Source organism: Tenrec ecaudatus (genome assembly GCF_050624435.1).
Source record: "Tenrec ecaudatus isolate mTenEca1 chromosome 2 unlocalized genomic scaffold, mTenEca1.hap1 SUPER_2_unloc_1, whole genome shotgun sequence".
Taxonomy (NCBI): Eukaryota; Metazoa; Chordata; class Mammalia; order Afrosoricida; family Tenrecidae; genus Tenrec; species Tenrec ecaudatus.
Window position 1 is genome coordinate 246,571 of NW_027457569.1, and position 18,215 is coordinate 264,785.

The 18,215-nt window shown below is 38.4% G+C and overlaps 1 pseudogene; it reads left to right on the forward strand.

Annotated features, from left to right (window-relative positions):
• The first annotated feature begins 7,964 nt into the window (after window positions 1-7,964).
• LOC142435830 (U6 spliceosomal RNA) lies at window positions 7,965-8,065 on the forward strand (annotated as a pseudogene).
• The last annotated feature ends 10,150 nt before the right edge of the window (window positions 8,066-18,215 follow it).

Consider the following 18,215-nt stretch of genomic DNA (forward strand, 5'->3'; position numbering starts at 1 on the left):
GCTCATCTCCTCCACACAACCCTTCAGTAATGGGGTGGCCAGTTGCCTACCGATGGGCTTTGAGTCTCCACTCTGCACTCACCCACATTTACAATGATATGATTTTTTTGTTCTTTGATGCTTGATACCTGAACCCTTTGACAGTTCATGGTTACACAGAGTGGTATTCTTCTTCCAAGTGGGCTTTGTTGCTTTTGGGCTACATGACTGCTTGTTTAGCTTCAAGCCTTTAAGGCCCCAGACACTATATCTTTTGATAGCCGAGCACCATCAGCTTTCTTCACCACATTTGCTTATGAACACGTTTGTCCTCAGTGATCATATCAGGGAGGTGGGCACCCACTGATACGGTTTTTAGCTCTTTGATGTCTGATAACTGGTCACTTCTACACCTGTGGTCAGACAGGCTGGTGTGCTTCTTCCATGTGGGCTTTGATGCTTCTCAGCTAGATGGCCTCTTGTTTATCTTCAAGCCTTTAGACCCCAGATGCTATATCTTTTGATAGCTGTGCACCATCAGCTTTCTTCACCACGTTTGTTCATGCACACATTTTTCTTCAACAATCGTGTCAGGAAGGTGTGCATCCTGGAATGCCAATTTAATAGAACAATGTGTTCTTGCATTGAGTAAGTGCTTGAGTGGAGGCCCAATGTCCATCTGTTGCCTTAATACTAAACCTATAAGAATATGCATGTTGATCTGTTTCCCCGAACTCTTATATAAATATATTTACATATGTACATTCCAGTCTTTAGACCTCTATAAATAGCCTTTATCACCTAGTTCTTTCCTCTATTTCCTTTTATGTTCCTCTTGTCCCATTTATCATGCTCAGCCTTCATTTGGGTTTCAGTAACTTCTTTCGGTCACATTGCCCTTTCTGGATCCCTACCAGGCCTCTCACACCCTCCTTGCCACTGACTTTGGATCACTTGTTACTCCCCTGTCCCTGGGTTGGTCAGCACCACCTCCTTACTCCCGCATCCCCCTCTCCCGTGTCCCCCTGGAACCATTGATCCCATTGTTTTCTCCTCCAGACAATTCGTCCAGCCTACCTTTTCTAGATAGATCTGCAGAGATAATAATATAGACCAAAAATCAAGCCATAGCAAGACAGGCAATGAACACAGCGATGAAAACAAAAAAGAAAACCAATTACCCATAGAAAAATAAATTAATTAAAAGAAAAAAAATTTAAAAGAAAGAAAAACCTGTAAATAGATCACGGTCTGATTTTTTATCTCTAGGCGTGTCCTTCAGTCAGGTCAGATGGGGTACCATGCTCTGGCCCCAGGGTCTGTCCTTTGTACTCTCTCAGGGGCTCCCTGCGCTGTTCCCACAGTTGGTTTGCCACATGGTTTTAGTGGTTTGCCTCAGTGTCACAGGGTCAGTCTGGGCCAACCCAACAGTGAGTCTCCAGTGTTGTCCCCCTTAGGGCCCTGGGCCATCAAGGGACAGCTTGTTTCGTAATGGGATCAACCATATTGTCCACTCTGTGCACTGGCTGTTCAGAGCGGGGATATCATCCTCCCGGCCTGATGGGCCAGGATGTGCTCCACTCTCTTCCTCCCCCTTCATTTGCTCCCATTTGGTCTCATCAGACATACTCCTCTCTCCTAGCTGCAGCTTCAGTGCCATCCTCTCAAGTAAATTCTTCTGACAGAAAGGACAGTTTTCCACATAGCTGATATGGGGCCAAGCCCTCAGGCCCCTATACTGGCTCCCCACTCCTTCTTGGCACACTGCATTCATCTGGCAGTGGCTTATTATCTGGTCCCTCGGTCCCTGTGGAGGCACAAACAATACCCTCCCTTTGGGTGGCTCAGTGTCCTATTCCCCCACCACACTTTTTTTTTCTTTCCCTTTTCCTCCCTCCCCGCCCCCTTTTTAGTTGGCTGCCATATGTATACTTGGACTTGGTCTGGCCCCTGCCATCCTACCTGGACCTCACTCGGGATGATTTCTTAGCATTTAATTTATTCAAACAAGTTTCTTCACTAGTAACTCTGAGGGAATGCTTTTCTAAGAAATGTGTGAATTTATTTCAAAATATGAGCCCATGTTCACCAAAGTTTTATTCTATGAACACGTGATTGTTTTGATAGTGAGATGAATGCAGTAACTGAACTAAGCAATAGGTTATATTGGGCTTTTCCCTCATATCACTTGAATCATGTTGAGATATTACAGTTTGTTTTTATATTTTGAAAAAGGTAATTTGTTAGTCTCCACATGTTAGTTTCCTCCTTTATCTAAGGGAGAAGACAAAATGCAATCCATGTGATCTGCCTCTGAGAAATGTCAAGGCAATTGAAAAATCATGAAATGAGGTATATGGAGTCTTAATGAAAATAGAATGCACAGTAGGAAAAGAAGGTGCTATCTATTTGGGTCAATTCTCTGTGTGGCCATGTAGATAAATTCTTCTCATGAGAGAAAATAACAGTAGAGTATTTAGTTGCAGCTGTGAAACAAATGTAGGGTCTAGCTAAATTTTCCCCACTGTTGTCCATAAGAAGCACATATATTTTGCTAATCATCTTTATTCTGAAGTCTGAGATGACCGAACTAGGTTTGGAAGTAACACTATTTTTCCAATTATCCAGTTTCCCAAATACTATATCCCAGAAAGAGAATCGACTTCCTAAACACTGTTTTTAACATGATTCTCCCAGGTTCCTAATCCTGTATGAGCCTCTGGGAACACGTGTGCTACAGTGTCCATCACTTGAAACCGAGGAAGCCAGTATAGGCTCCACATTTTGTGTGCAAGTAGCCTAAAGGGTTTGTTTCACACAGAAAAACTGAGGATACTTGGTCCTAGACAGCTTCAGTGGTACAGCATTTGAACATGAAATCCCTGTTTGGAAGTTCTACCATTGCTTTAATGAGTCAAGAATCTGCCAAGACCCAAATCTTCAGAACCAGTGAGAGAAGGGCCCGCATATGATCAACAACTCCTTGGATTCCAATTAATTAGTATCATATGATTATGACACACAAAAAGAGCCCTTCAACTTGCTGCCATCATGTCAATGTTGACTCATGGTAACCCTTTTGAACAGGATAGAAATGCCCCTGTGATTTTCTGAGACTGTAACCACATTGGAGTAGAAAGCCGCAGGTCTTTCTCTCAAGGAGTGGCTTGTGCTTTCACTGTTGGTGATCTTTCAAATCACAGTCCATTGTTTATACACGATACCACCAGGGATGTGCAGTAGGTGAGAAAACAAATTATTTCTTGGCTTATCTGACAGCATCTTTAATTCCTAAGAAAATCCAGAGATTTATGTGCAACAAAACCATGGAGTAAATATGTCTAGTTGGTGTTGATAACTATTAAAATGCCTAGTTTAGAATAAAAATCAAAATAATACAAAGCTACTAACTAAGATCCAACTAAATGTTTCCACAGAAATGCAGTTTAATTGTAAAGACACAGGTTAAAGCTAATTGATGGAATAACCACAACCACCACAAACACCACACACACATGCAACCCAATTAAAACTGGGAAAAGGTATAATAAATAACTTAATAAAGTACATGAGCAAACACTCCAACAAAGGATATTTCAATAGTTGACAGACACATATAAAGATTATCAATGTTATTAGCCATCAGATAAATGCAAATCAAAAGCAACCAGGGATAAGCATTTCACTCCCACCAGGAACAGTTAGGATGAAAATAAACTTTAAAATGGAAAAGAACAAAGGTTTGAAGGGATTTGGAAAAATTAGAATTCTCACCGACTGTTTGTGGGAATGCAAAATCTATCAAACAGTCTGGAAATTCCTCCAACTACTAGAGAAAATGTTGTCATAAAATAAAAACAAATAACCCTCCACCCCCAACCAAACCCACTGCCATGGCTTCAATTAACTCATAGTGACCCATTAACACAGAGTAGACATGCCCCTTTAGGTTTGGGGGAATGTAAATATTTATGGGAGAAGACAGCTTAATCTTTCTTTGACCCTACTCATAACCTGCTATGCCACCCAGAAATTCTACTTCTCAGTATATACAGGAGCTCTAACCACTTAATTGGTTTTATTGTAAGGTATTAACCAAAGGTCAGCATTTTGAACTCACCAGCACTTCATAGCTGAAATTTTCTGCTCCCATAAAAATTTGGTGCTTTACAAACCCTGGGGAGTGTGGGGGGAGGTCAGATGCTTATAGACATCTTCCCTGAAGGCAGTCCCTGCCAGACTGCTGTCTCCCCACACCACAGGGGTGGGCCTGCTCCCTGCTGCTGGAGACAACAGATTACTTCTCACTGAAGCTTGGGACCATTAGCTTGGTTCCTGTAGGTGGGGTTTACACCCTACTGTTTATGGTTCCTATGAAGGTCCAGAAAACAGGTCAAGGTTAGGTTGCCATCCTAAATCTAGGATCTGCCCATCTTGTCACATGTATACCCCCAATCCCTCCTCTTCCTATTGCGTGTAGTTCCCTAGACCACCCCCTCTCATTACTGTATTACCTATAGCACAGACCCTTCCTGTGACGTACGTCCTTACCTGTAATTAGGGGGCTTGCAGGTCTCCAGAGAATATAAAACCCTGGGCAAGCATTAAAGAGCTCTCTCTCTCTCCACGTGGACCACCAAGGGGGGCTGAGGTGAGCATGCTACTATGAATTGTTTCTGACTCCATTTATTTCAATATTTCTCTTCTATCTCTCATGCTCTCTGTAACTTTGCTATAATCTTGACTTATTATTGATGTACAATTGCACCTACTGGACCAGTAATGATGTGTTAGGGGCTGGCTTCCCCTGTCAGGAGAGCAATTCTACTCTCTCCTACAGGTTCACTATGAGTTAAAATTGATACAATGGAGTGAGTTTGTTTTTTTTGATAGGTATATTGGAGTGAGAAAAACACATGCATATACACACCTATGTTTATTGCCATACTATTCATATCAGCAAAAATATAAAAATTATCTAAGTGTCCATCATTAGATGAATGGATAAATAATGTGTAGTACATATATCAATAAAACGCTACTCAGAGATAAAGAAAAATATCTTTCTAAAACATCTTGCAACATGGATGAACCTTGTGTGGAGCAAAATAAGTCAATCACCAAAAGGAAGTATTATACATTTTCACTTTTAAGAAATAACATGAAAAGATAAACATAAAAACTAATATTTATTAGTGACTTCTAGGGATTGGGGCAGATTGGACAAATGAGTTTCTCTTTAGATTATACATACTGGTGTGTTTGGTGATGGTAACAACACCAAGTGAATGTGATATGCGCACAACTTAACAAAAGTAAACAATTTTACCAAGATGTACATAAGAAAAAAGGATCTTTTGGCAATCACTGTAGCACATATAATTTGGCAACAGTAACAACAACCAGAAGATATATATATACTTTTATAAACATTTCATAGGTTTTCTAATGCTATAAATCTTTAGAGAAGTAGAAAGTTTCATCTTTCTCTTATGAAGTGGCTAGTGGATTTGAAGCGTTGATTTTGTTGTTAGCAGCCCAATATTTAACCCTCTACTCCCCCAGGGTTACTTGTGTATATTCATATGCCAGAATGTGTGTGAATATGTGTATGCATATATTTGCATTATACCTCTCGAGATTGGTTTTCTAAGTTTAAAAACAGGTTCAAATGCTTTGGTTAATCGACATAACAATTAGCTTAGTTTATTGAATAGAGTCTGGGATCTTAACAACTTGTGAAAAGCTATTTCGAAGAAAACAATCAGTCTTTACTTATATGAAGCAAAAAAAACGGAAAGAAAGAAAAAAAACAGAAAGAAAAATTAGTTTAGCACTGAAGCTACGGTTCAGGGAGAGGGGCATGTCTGAGCAGAGCACACAGGAGCAAGCAAAGAAGGAAGGAAAATGGAACATATTCTGGCCCACCAAACCACAAAGATGATATTCCTGCTCTGAACAGTCAATGTACAGAGAGAACCATAGGGCTAGCCCCACTATGAGACACAATATCCCTCACTGACCCCGAGCGCTAAGGGGCACAAGACTGGAGACACAATGCAGGAAGTGAGCCCAATCTGACCCCACCACACCAGGGAGAAACATGAAGGGCCTGCAGAGCAGTAAGGGGAGCAAAGCATTTAAGTCCCCGGGGAATACCAGAAATAGACTTTGGGGCCAGAGCATGGCACCCCATCAAAACTCAACCGGAAAACCCTCATAAAAACCAACAAATCAGACCTGGAACTATTTATAGGGTTTTCTTTTTTGTTGTTTGTTTGCTTGAGGGTTTTTTGTTTTGTTTTGTTTTGCTTTTTGCTGTTTGTTTTATTTTGGTTTTGTGCTTATTGTTGTTTTTGCATGTCTGTCTAGACGGATAAGATAGGCAGAATAAACAATCTGGTGGTGAAATGAACAGGAACAACTGTTTCAGGAGAGGGGACATAGAAGAGGGGGAGGTGGAAAAAGGAAGGGGTGTGTCAACAATCCTAAGGACAAAGGAAGAAGTGATGTAAAATACACAGGGAGGAGGATGTAGGATGCCTGGTGGGGCTTGATCAAGAGCAATGTAGCTGAGAGGAATTACTGAAACCTGAAACCTGAAACCTGAAACATGATAGTGGGATGAGAGAAAAGTAAAAGGAAATAGAGGAAAAAACTAGGAGTCAAAGGATATTTCTAAAGGTCTAAATAGAGGCATGTATATATGTAAATATATTTATATACAATGATAGGGAAATAGATCTATGTATATATATTTAAATGTTAAGTATTAAGGTAGTAGATGGATATTGGGCCTCTACACAAGTACTCCCTCAATGCAAGAACACTTTGTAATGCTCACCTTCCCAACAAGATGGCTAAAGACACAATGGGTGCATAAGCAAATGTGGTGAAGAAAGCTGATGGTGTCTGACTATCAAAAGATAAAGCATCTGGGGTCTTAAAGGCTTGAAGATAAGTGGACACCTAATTGAGAAGCAACAAAACCTACATATAAAAAGTACACCCATCTCTGTGATCATGAGGTGTCGATGGGATCAGGGATCAGGCATCGAAGACCCAGAACAAAAAATTATATCAATATGAATGAGGCGGTGTGCAGAGTGGAGACCAAAAACCCATCTGTAGACAATTGGACATCCCCTCTCAGAAGGGTCACAAGGAAGAGACGAGCCAGTCATAATGCAGTATGGCATTGATGAAACATACAATTTTCCTCTAGTTCTTTAATGCTTCCTTCCCCCTCACTATCATGACCCCAATTCTACCTTACAAGTCGGCTAAACCAGAGCATGTACACTGCTACGGATAAGAGCTCACAACACAGGGAATCTGGGACAGATAACCCTCTTAGGACCAATAATGAGAGCAGTGACACCTGAAAAGGAAGGGGAAGTTGGGAGGAGAAATATGGAACCAATCACTATGATCAACATATAACCCACTCCAAGGGGGACAGACAACATAAAAGTGGATGAAGGAAGACAGCACTTGGTGTAGGTGACCAGATTTTAACATTGGTAAAGCGGGACACCAGCGGGACACCATTGATAAAACTCATATCCTGGTGAAATAGCCACATGGCAGCTGAAAACCATATAACCTAGCTTGTGCATTCTTTTCCAAAATCAGGACTTATTAAAAATGCCGCGGGATGCGGAAACAATTGTTAAAAATCGGGACTGTCCCGCCAAAAGCAGGACGTCTGATTACGAGTGAAAAGAAAATGTTTTGAAAATGATGATGGCAACATATGTACAAATGTTCTTGACATAATATATCTATGCATTATGACAAGAGCTGTAAGAGTCCCCAATATAATGATTTAAAAAAAAAGATTATGAGTTTACACACACCACAGTCCTATTCTGCCCACTTACCAACTGTTCTCATTAATTTCACATAGTTGGATACTGATAAAATAGAAAAAAAATTTATGAAACACAATGGCAAATTCCTTTTTAAAAATCCACATATAACCAGTTTTAGAAACACATATAGTAAAATCAGAATGGTACAAAAAAGATCAGCACAGACCCTGCCCAAAGATTACACTCAAATTGGTGAAGATTTTCGCATTTTTTGCTTCAGTAAAATATCAAAAGCTTCATTAAAAATCCATACTTAAAAGTCAGTTGAGACTACTACACTAAGATAATTTTAAATTGTCAAGTAAAATCAACCCACTTTAACCTAAGTAATAGCTTGGCTCAAATAAACAAAAAAAGGAAATCATTTGTATGTACTAGGCTTCTTTAAAAAATCACTTATATAAGGTCAAATGGTCAATAATTATTGTTTAGAAAAGATGAGAAGACATGGGGAAATGGAAAGTAGATTAATGAAAATGGGACAACCTGAACAGAAATGAATGCTATTGCATTGTGAAGAATGTAACTAATGTCAATTGACAACTTGTGTAGACATTATGGAAAGAGAATCTAAACTGCATCTAAGCCTTCACTGAAAATGCAATGAAATATCCTTTAAAAAATAAAATAGGTAAATAAATTTTTATTTCTAATTTTTATTACATTTCAGGTAATCAATTTCGTATGGGCAAAAGTATAAACAGTTCTCCAAAGAGGATGTGTGTAGCTAATAATCACATGAAAAGATGTTCACATCATGAATTTTGAAAATGCAAGTCAAATCACAGTAAGATACTATTTCATCCTAATTTGGATGATTATATAGGAACCCTGGTTGTACTGAGGGTTGACCGTAAGCCAGCTCTTGTATATTTCATGTCAAATTGGCATGTGAGGCCTAATAATTGCCAATGATGTGACCTAACAGAAGATTAGGTTGGTTGGTGTGAAATCCTTTTGTCCAGATGCAAATGAAAGGAAGTTTCCTTGGGGGTTAGTCTACTTCCTATAAAATGGGAATGCTTGCTTTTTATTGCTGAGTCTGGATTCTGTTATCTGATATGTCAAATGCTGGTTCTGTGGACTTGAGCCAATGACCTATCATATGCTTGCTGATCCTATTTAGTGGCCTGACATTTGACCTGTCAAACTTGGATTAATTCACGTATCCAGTAACAAATCTATTCTGTGATCTTCTTGCCTATTTTGGTTTCATCAGATACTAAAGCTACAGGAGACAGGTGAAATGTCAAGTCTAACATGTGACCCATGGACTTGGAACCAAACTGGACTCTCCACTTTTACAATTACATTAGTTCTATTTTCACATACACTTCTCTGTGTTCCTGTGTGTGCTCATGCACATATGTCACTGATTTTCCTTCTCTCCAGAAGTCAGCCTAACATAGCTGCTAACCTCAAGGTGGACAGTTCAAACCAAGTAACCATTTTACAGGGGTAAAATTAGGTGCTCTACTACTATGAAGATGTATTGTCTCAGAAAACCTACATACCGGGTCACTATGAGTCTGAATCAACTCAACAACATTGTTTTGAAATTGATTATAGGAGCCCTAGTTACCCAGTGTGGTATTTATATAATCATTTGTGAATTTGAGGATAAGAATGAAGGGGTGGAATCTAGTCGGTCAATTGGGTCATAGCCAATGAAGCCTCTCTGTGGGCATAGCCTTCTCCTGAGAATTTTGGGAAATCTGGTATCTCCTCCTTGGAGTCCCTGGGAAACATTGCTGCTGACAAGACACATGGAACTACACTAGTTTCCTGAGCTGAAGAAGCCACATGAATCTACTCTGATGCAATCAGACCTCTAAAGCCAGAGAAACCCTGTAGAGACCCCTGCCAGGGCTGAGATTTTAAACCTCATTGGATCCAAAGACTTTCTACCCACTACACTTGTTGTCATTGCATGTGTTTCTTGAGTCTAAAGAGGACTGTATAGATTATTATCAGACATATGGGCTAATATCAGACTTATGGGCTTGGGCTGGACTATTTTGGGATGCATTTTTAATGTACAATTACCCTTTATATAAAACTCTCTCTTATATACATATGAGTTTCAATGGATTTGTTTCTCTAGTCTACTCAGACTAATACACCCAGTGATTAAATGCTTGACTGCAAATCAAAAGGTTAGTATTCAAACCCATTAGCCATTTTACCAGAAAATTATGTGAAAGTCTATTTTGTAAAAATTTGGGATATCCTCTGGGGAAGTTCTATCCTGTCTAACAGGATTATTTAGAGCCAGAATTAACTCAAAGTTTTGAGGATAACTTTTATCAGAGAAATATAAAATATTGGCACATCTTTGGAGAAACTGAGAAAAAAATTGCCATTGCTGCTGTGGATGCAAAATGGTATAGCCACTGGAAAAACAGTTTCTCAAAAGGTTAATTATAGAATTATCTTATGAGTCATCAATTTCACTACCAGGTATATTTCAAAAGTCTTGAAAGCAGGCATTCAAAGAGATACTTGTACACCAATGTCATTGCAACATTATTCGTAATAGCCAAAGGGTGGAATTTATCCAAATGTGGATAAGTAAATGTGGTAGCGTTATAAAATAAGATATATTTCAGCCATAAAAAGAAATGAAGTTCTGATATATGCTACCACTTGAATAAACATTGAGAACAGTATGCTGACCGAAATAACTTGTAAGGAAATCATATGATCCCACTTATCCGAAGTATATAGAATAGGCAAATACAGGGAGATAAAAGGATAACAGTGGCCATCAGACATGCTTGTTTTTACTATTGTGGCTAGTGTGTTGCTTGATGTTAGAAGATATGCCATTGGTATTTCAAACACTGCCAGGTCACCCATGGTGAAGGTTTCAGCAGGTCTTCCAGACTAAGAACAGATTAGGAACAAAGAAAAGGAGCTTCGCTTCTGAAAATGTAGCCTCTGAAAATCGTATGAATACCAGTAGAATATTATCTGATATAGCACCAGAAGATGAACAACTCAGGTTGGAAGGCACTCCAAATTTCACTAGGCAAGAGCTGCCTCCACAAAGTAGAACTGGCCTTATTGATACAGATGGAACAAATGTGTTGTAACCTTCATTTAATGATGGGAAAGTACTCAAAATTAGGAGAAACCACTTCAAACATCCATTAAAAATTGGAATGTGGGATATCTGAAATACAAATATAGGAAATTTATAAGTCATCAGAAATGAACTGGAATGCATAAAAACTGGTAGGCTAGCCATTCGTGAGCTGAACTGACTGGTATTGACTTATTTGAATCAGATAATCAGGCGTCCTCAAACTACGGCCCGTGGGCCACATACGGTCCACCAAGGACATTTATCCCGCCTGCCAGGTGTTTTACCCCGTTTGTTTTTTACTTCAAAATAAGATATGTTCAATGTGCATAGAAATTTGTTCATAGTTTTTCTTTTAATTATAGTCCGGCCCTCCAATGTGTCTGAGGGACAGTGAACTGGTCCCCTCTTTAAAAAGTTTGATGACCACTGGCTCTGTAAGAAATTACAAATTCAAGAGGAATTATATCACATTGAGCATCAAAAAGAACATCTCATGGTCTCTATTGAAGTACAATATAGCCTGTGATAGGACAACATCTATATTTATACAAGGAAGACAACTTATACAAAGATAACAAATAGTACAACTATTATCAAAATTTAAACATCTACCACTAAAGCTAGTATTGAAGAAATTGAAGATTTTTACCAACTTCTGCAGTCTGAAATTAATCAAGCATACAGTTTAGATAGATTGGTCTGTATTGGTAACTGGAAAGAGACAAAAAGGAGGATAAGTAGTTGGAAGATATTCATCAGGAGGTGATAGAAACAAGAATAGCGACCACATGATAGAGTTTTGCAAGACCAATTCCTAATAATTGGAAATAACCTTTTCAATAACATCATTGATGACTCTTCATATGAACATCACCAAATGAAACACATTGAAACCAAGTAGAGTATATCTGCAGAAAATATCAAGGAGAAGTATACAATAGTATTACTCAGTACAAAGTGGAGATGATGGAAATTATGATATAAGGTTTTGTGTCAACTTGATTGGGCCAGCGTTCTCAGCCAGCGTTAGGCAGTTAAAGCTAATAATTTCACTTGATGAGATCTAATACAGTGCAATTAGATGCCACTAGTCAGTTCTGACTCATCTCAACCCTATGCCTAACAGGAAGAAGCACTTCTCAGATCTCAGGGATTCTCACAATTGTTCAATGATCCCTCTGTTCAGCCACTCTGTCAATCTCTTTCATCCAGGGTTTCTTTTACACCCCCCTCCACTTTACCAAGCATGATTACCCATGTCCAGAGAATAATCTCTCCTAATACAATGCCCCCAAATTTGTGAGAGAAAGTGTTATCTTTGCCTCTAAATAGCCTTCTGGCTGTACTTCTTTCAAGACATGCCTGTTTTGTCAGTCCATGGCAAAATACATCTTTGCCATGTTTCCTTTGATCATCCTTATTCAATGTCCAAATCACATGCAAAAGAGGAAATTGAAATATGGTGTGATAGCATTTTTGGGTTTGTTTGGGTTCTTTTGTTGTTGTTATTGTTATTGTTTTTTGCCAACACGGCATACATTAGAAGATGTAGGTAGTTTAACTTGTTGATCAGGTCCCAGCTTGATGACCTCTTTTGAAGATGTGACTGAGATAAATGATTCCTTGAGCCAAACCCCTTCCGCTCTCTCCCTGGTGATCAGACCTGAGCTAGCTGCACTGTCTCAACCATGTGCTACGCTACCTGTGGGCTGAGCCAAACTCTGGACCATGGTGGACCCAGTTGCTGTGTGGTACTGTTCCATGACCTAGCACTGCCCCACTTTGCTGTGTCTGCTGCCTGCGGGCCGACTCCACTCATCTTCCCACCACTCCAGATGCCACCCCACCCCACAGCCACTTGATCCCCCTACATCTACACCATGGTGCTTTGCTACTTGCTACCCTGCACTACTGGCCTCTGCTCCACCTCAACATCTCATCTTCCTACTGTTTGCTTCCTTGGCCTTGGGCAAGTGGCTGGTGGGAGCTGGAAGGACCTTCAGTATATTAACTGTTCCACAAAATTGAGTTGGACTGAGCTGTCTGTACTGCCACGTGGACCCATTTGCTGCTGTATTCCTTTTTTGCTATAAAAACCTGTATAATCATAAGTGGCCTAGTTTTGTTTCTATAGGAAATGCTGCCTAACACACATGATTTGGCTTAAGTATGACTTGGTCCTCAAAGTAATATCCTTGCTTTTGAACACTTTAAAGAGGTCTGTACAGGATATTTTCCTAATGTAATGTGTCAAGAACATTATACATGAAGTAAAAGGTCACTAAAAAGACAGGAAATAAAGATCAAAGAAGATGTCAGGAGAAACTCTGATGCTTACCCTTAATTGTAGAGTACTTTAAAAAACTGGGGAAAATATGTTGAAGTGAAAGGTTTGAGCAGAAAATTTCAAAGGGCAGCTCAAGAAGAGAGAGTTAAATATTATCATGAACTATCCAAAGACAAAGAGTTAGAAAACCGAAAAGTAAGAACATACCCAACATACTTAAACTGAAAGAACTCAAACCGTGAGTAGCAATACTGAAAGATTCTATGGGCATAATATTGAATGATAAGTAGGAAGCATCAAATGAAGATGACATAACACATAGAGTCACTATATTAGAAACAAACTTAACATTCCATCAGTTTAGGAGGTAGCATATGAGCAAGAACCAATGTTATTATAAGAAGAAGTTCAAGCTACATTGAAAGCATTTGTAAATAACAACATTCCAGCAATTGATGGAATACCAATCGAAATGTTTCAAATAGCACATGAAGTACTGGAAGCATTTACTCGTCTATGCCAGGGAAGTTTGAAGACAGATACTTGAATGACTGACTGGAAGAGATTCATATCTGTACACATTCCAAAGAATGGTGACCCAACAGAATGCTCAAAATAGTGAATAATATCATTGATATGAAATACTAGTAAAATTTTGCTGAAGATAATCAAAAAATGGTTGCAGCAATCCATTTACAGGGAGCTGCCAGATTTTCAGGCCAGATTCAGAACAAGACATGGAACAAAGGATGCCATTGCTGATGTCAGATGGATCTCAGCTGAAAGTAGAGAATATCAGAAAGATGTTTACTTGTGCTTTATTGACTATGTCAAAGCATTAGACTATGTGGATCTAAATAACCTATGGATAGTATTGAGAAGAATGGGATTTCCAGAATACCTCATTGTATTCATGCAGAACTTGTACATACATCAAGAGGCAGTTGTGCAAACAGAACAAGGGAATACTGCATGCATTGAGATCTGAAAAGGTCTGCATCAAGGTTGCATCCTCTTGCCATATTTATTCAATCTGTTTACTGAACAAATCATCAGAGAAGCTGGATTATATGAAGAAGAATGTGGCACCAGAATTGGAGGAAGGGTTAACAAACCATGATATGCAGATGATATAACCTTGCTTGCTGGAAGTAAGGAGGACTTAAGGTACTTGTTGATGAAGATAAAGGATTACAGCCTTCAGTGTGGATTACAACTCAATGTAAAGAAGACCAAGATCCACACAAAGGGACCAACAGGGAAAAATGATAAATGGAGAAACAATGGAAACTTTGAAGGATTTAATCTTGCATAGATGCACAATCAATGCTTACGGAAGCAGCAGACAAGAGATCAAGTGATACAATGGGTTGGGTATATTGGGTAAATATGCTGCAGAAGTCCTCTTTAGAATACTGAAAATTAGGATGTTACTCTAAGGACTAAGACATGCCTGACCTAAGGCATAGTATTTTCAATACCCTCATGTGCACATGAAACTGGGACATTAACTAAGGAAGACGAATGAACAGGAACATATGAATTGTGATGCTAGTGAAGAATATTGACATATCATGGACTACAAGGACAAACAAATCTGCCTTCGAATGAATATGGTCAGAGTGCTCGTTGGAGACAAGGATGGAACACACTTAGAGGAAAGTATTTTACATATTTTGGACATGTTGTCAGGAGAGACCAGTTCTTGGAGAAGGACATCATGTTTGGTAAAATGGAGGGGCAGTTAAAAATAAGAAAGCCCTCAATGATATGGATTAACATAGCAGTTGCAATAATGGGCTTGTCAACCATAGGAAAAATTGTGAGGATGCTGCAGGACCAAGCAGTGTTTAGTCTGCTGGTAATAGGGTTGCTCTGGGTTGGACCTGACTCAGTGGCACCTAATAAAAACATCAACAACAAAGATTTGTTAATGAAGTCTGATATTTATAACCTGGGAACTGCCTATTTCGAAGGATTCTATGGACAAAATACACACATGTTTGCCATTTGCTACACTGTGGCGGCTTAAATGTGGTTATGATGGTAGCAGGATCAATTGTGATGAATGGATTTCAACATAACATTCTGAGCCAGTTCAATTCTCAAAAATTAACCCTGAAAACTTTGTAAAGATGAGGAACATTATTTGACATAGTGTCAGGGATGAACCTTTCAAGTTGGAATGTCCACAAAATAAGATAGGAAGAATTGCAGAATTGACTTAATGATATGTATAGAGCAACACTTTCGAGACCCTTATTTTCTGATGGGGCATTATTCAAAATGAGAGGAAACAACTGCAAACATCCATTTATAATCAGAACACGGAACGTTACAAGTACAAATATAGCAAAATTGGAAGTTGTAAAAACAAATGAACACATAAAGATCAATATTCTCGCCATTAGTAGACTAAAGTTGACTGACAGTAGTTATTTTGAATTAGACAATCATATGGTTTACTATGTCTAAAGGAAAATTTCAAGAGAAATGACATTGTATTCATCATCATCATCATCATCATCATCATCATCAAAAAAACATTTCAAGACTTATCTTAAAGTACTATGCTGTTGTGGTAGGATAACATCAATACCCATATAAGGATGACAAGTTAATGCAACCATGATAAAAACTTATGCAGAAGCCACTAAAGCCAGTGTTGAAGAAATCCACCAACATCTGCAGATTGAACTTGTTCAAACATGAAATCAAGATCAATTGATATTTACTGGCGATTTGAAAATGAAAGTTGGAAACAACAAGGAAACATAAGTAGTAGGCAATGTGGATATAAAAGGAGCTGGGGAACACGTGGTAGAATTTTGTGAGACTGACAACTTCTTCATTGCAAATATCCTTTCAACAACATAAACAATGGCTATACATAAACAGTGGCTATACAACTGGACCTCACCAGATGGACTACACCAAAACCAAATGGACTATATCTGTGGGAAGAGACAATGGGAAAGATCAATATCATCATACAAAAGAAGAACAGGAACCTACTTTAAAACAGACCCTCAATTAATTGCACATACACAAGTTCAGGTTAAAGATAAAGAAAAGTAAAACAAGTCCACTAGAAATGAAATATGACCACAAGTATATTCCAAAAATCTAGACGCCATCTCTAGGGGAGATTAGATACACTTAATATTGTTTATTAAATACCTAGAAAAACTGTGGAATAACCTCAGGAATATCATATATGATGAAAAGAAAGTCATTAAAAATAAAGGAATTAAAAAAAGAAGACCATGGTAATGATGGTGATATCTAGAGATGTCAAAAGGGACTCCAAACAGGACTCTTGAAAATAGAGTAGATAAAGAAAAGTGGGAAAAAATGAAGTAAAAGAAATGATCAGAATAATTCAAAGGCAGCTAGAGGAAAAAAAAGTAAAATATTCAAATGAAATGTGCACAAACGTTGAATTAGTAAGCGAAAAAGAAAGAATACACTGAGTATATCTCAAACTGAAATAAATGCAGAAAATTCAAGCCTTGAGTTGAAATATTGAAAGAGTCTATGAGCAAAATATCAAATGATACTGGAATTATCAAAAAAATGATGGAAGGAATACACATAGTTTCTGTACTGAATTTTTTGGACATTTGTACATTTCGAGAGCTAGTGTAAGATTAAGAATTTCAATGTGTACTAAAGACATTAGCAAAAACAAGGCTTCAGGAATTGATAGCATGCTTATTGAAATCTCTCACCACCATCACCACCCTACCCAAAAAAAATGATGCAGTGCTGGGATTACTCACTAGACTGGATCAAGAAATTTGGAAGATCCACTGACAAGGCTAACTGACTTGAAAGCATCTATGTTTGTGCTCATTTCAAAGAATTGTGGAAATTATTGAACAATATAATTAATAATACATACAAGTAAAATACTAGATGTTAATTCAAAAGTAGTTATAACAGTAAATTATTAAGAAACTGGGAGAAATGCATGCTGCATTCATTAGAGGACATGAAATGAGAAATATTATAGAAATATTATAGAAATATTATAGAAATATTATAAATGAGAAATATTATATCAGGTGATTCTTGACTGAAAGCAAAGAGTAACAGAAGGCTGTTGGTTACTTATTTCAGTGACTGTGCAAAGTCATTTGAGTGTTCGAATCATAACCAATCTCATATAACACTGCTAAAAATGTGTAATCCAGGGCACTTAATTGTGCTTCTATTGAATCCATGAATAAACTAAGAGATGATCTTTCTAACAAACCAAGGGGATTACTTCATGGCTTAAAATCAGGAATGGTGTGCAATCAGGGTTGTATACTTTCATCATACTTAATCTGTATGCTGAGCCAATAATTGGAGAAGTTGTAGCATCGGGATTAGGTAAAAACCCACAATATGCAGATAACACAATATTGCTTCCAAAAAGTAAAGAGTACATGAATCATTTACTGATGAAGACCAAAGCCTGATCTGTGGATTACAATTCAGTGTAAAGAAAAGGAAAAATCTTACAACTGGACGAATAGACACCATGATAGAGAAAAGATCAAAGTTTTCAAGGCTTTCATTTTACTTGAATCCACCATTAATATCCATGGGAAATCAAAAGGGAAGAGAGGTCAGATGGCTCTCAGATAACAAGTACAGCAACTACCAGAGAAAGTCCACTATGAAGGATATCTTACTGGAAGAATCTCAACATAAAGATAAGCAGACGCAAGTTCATAATGACAAAGCAGCAATGCCTGATTATAGACTCCCCTTTACCAGAGAGCAGACAGGCGCCATTTCTGTGAGTCCTGCTCCTGGTCAGCATAATCATTTCTGCCCTTTGCCCACACTTCCCATTCTCTGAAGCAACCCAGCCAGCCAAAACTATCACCTCACTAGTCTATGGAAGACAGCTCCATGTAGACTGCACGGTGCAGACAAAATCAGTACCCAAGTTCAACTTTTCAATTCTGATTTTTTCTTTTCCTTCCTCCCTTTG